The sequence below is a fragment of the Zea mays genome, chromosome 8, assembly GCF_902167145.1.
Source record: "Zea mays cultivar B73 chromosome 8, Zm-B73-REFERENCE-NAM-5.0, whole genome shotgun sequence".
NCBI lineage: Eukaryota > Viridiplantae > Streptophyta > Magnoliopsida > Poales > Poaceae > Zea > Zea mays.
The window spans coordinates 136191714-136194088 of NC_050103.1; the positions used below are offsets into that span (position 1 = coordinate 136191714).

The 2375-nt window shown below is 36.6% G+C and overlaps 1 long non-coding RNA gene across 1 annotated transcript; it reads left to right on the forward strand.

The window, feature by feature from the left end:
• Window positions 1-310: 310 nt before the first annotated feature.
• Window positions 311-759, forward strand: LOC103635956 (uncharacterized). The gene is made up of 3 exons (XR_557728.3): window positions 311-372; window positions 475-602; window positions 719-759. It is a non-coding gene; the product is annotated as an uncharacterized lncRNA (long non-coding RNA).
• The last annotated feature ends 1616 nt before the right edge of the window (window positions 760-2375 follow it).

Genomic DNA, 2375 nt, shown 5'->3' on the forward strand with positions numbered 1-2375 from the left:
CCCATCTCAGTTTTATCTTCCTACACCCGGAAACTCAGGGCATTTCGTTTTTGGTGAAGTCATCATCTGCATGCTCTAATCGGGCGTGCAGCTCAGGGACAAGATTGAGGAGGCTGAGAGGAGGAAAGAAGGTTGGGACCACCTTGGGCCTTTGCATCAGCTGCGAGGTTGTGTTAGTGGAAGTGTTCTAGCAGGGATTCTCTTCCCTTCCGCCGAAAATCACCAAGCATCTATTCAGGGTGGAACTAACTGACATCGAGGTTTGCTCGAGCTGTTATCTGGGTACACTGGTACACTGGTCCAAATCATCTGCACTGACCAGAAGAGGCTCATCTACGACACTTGAGGACGATGAAGGAGTGCAACATTCAGGTATCTAGAGCTTTGTACTGTACTTGTGTATGGTTTTGATCAAATGATCTATGATGTGCATATTATCTTATTTATACCCTGGTTTTTGGTACCCGGTTTAAGATATTTTTAGATATTTTACGGCCGGTTCAGATCAGACAAGAAAGGGTCATCTAGCAAAGGTTGTCGGGATGTCGATCTTTTTGTCAAACAAGTAGATGGGAAAAATGTTACTGATTCAGAGAAATTGAGTGAGTATGCTTGCAAAGTTTTGGTTGTTTGGCTTATGCATATTGTATCAAATATCAAGTTTTGTTGTGAAGTTGGATGCCTGATGTGCTTAATTTGTTTTTTATGGTGATTGTAGGATTTTGACTTGGAGAAAGCCCAGCTTGACCTAGGGCATGGCTACAACAGGGCTGAGATGAAGTTCAATGTGAATCGTGTTGATAACATGGTGATTCAGGCAATCTTTCTATTGGATATGCTTAACAAGGACATCAATTCCTTCTCCATGAGAGTCAGGTTTGTGTCTGTTGCTTGTTCTCCTATAATTATTTATTGTTAAATTTCTAAGAAGCGTCATAGGTCATATTTTTAGACAGACATGTCTGGTTGAATATTCATCATAATGCCATTACATGGATTGTCTTCACAGGAATCAGTTTTTAAAGAAAATCTTTGTATTCTCATTTTTAACTTTATATGCAGCCCCTCAAATCAACTTTGGAACCCAAATGGTCAAGCCTTTGGATGGAAAGTTCAGCAAAGGTAATCGATTAAAGTGGCTTCACAACAGTAAGTTGTTTCTCCTCCAAATTCAGCTTTGGCATAGGAAAGGCCGTATGACAGGCAGGTTCGGCGCCAATGGCGACGAGGCCACAAGTTATCTTATGTCTCGCTGTTTGTTAAATGTTTAGGCTACTTCCGAAATTGGTGAACTTTTACTGTTTCATAGTAGAAAGCATATTATGTCAAGGAAAACTATAATGAATCAAATCTACATATTCTTTTTTTCTAAGCTTTATAACTTCTATACAAAATTATTCTATTTAAATGAAAACAACAACATGGTCCTTTGTCACAATTTCTATATTACTAGGCCTATTGAATGCAACTGTGCAATACACGTTTTACAGGGTTCTACATATGTTCTTCAATAACCATAATTCTAATTTATTGATGATTGTTTGTGCTGTAAGAAATGGTGCTTTGCAAAATTTAGAATAAACTATGTAATAATAATATTGTACTGTTACTAGGGTTTTATCCTCCTATATAAGAAGTTCAAATGGATGATCAATAAAGGCAGTGAGTTCAATCACCTTTAGAAGATCAATGTTTACTTTGCTGGTATGATACTCTTGTTGAGTAGTTTATTGAATATATGTGAATAGATAAGGTTGTTTTTAGTTAACAAAGGAGGCCACATTTCATATGTAGTCTCGGCATAACCTACTTGGAGCTTTTGCGCTTGCATGATTTTTATGTTAATGCTAGCTATTATCATCTTTGGTTATTTTTCTTTTTTAATTATACTTCTCTGATAGATGGATGTGTTCTTTCTTCATAATTTACACCAATTGAGAATGAAAATTATAGTGAAGATTTTGATCTCAAGCAAGCATTAAAAAAGAACAGGAGTTAACATACCTCATCCAATCTCTGCTATACCAAATCAGTTTGGCTTATAAAACCTTGATTGTATATCAAACTGTTCTCTACTGGTTTCTTTATCACCTTCAACAATAGTGGGAACAACAGACTCATGGTCACTGATAGCAAATGATTCATGAGAAGGACAATAGGGAGTAGATTCTGAAGATTGAACGGGTATATCAAGGTCCCCTGGTAACATATTCTTTATTCCACTGTCCTCTAGTTCTTTAGATGTCAAATTTTCATGGGATTCTTTGGACATAGCTTCACTGCCATTAACAACACCATTTGTAATTGCATATTCTACAAAAAATATTTTAGTTTTCTCACCACTACAATGCTAGGTATTAATTAATACTTGAAAA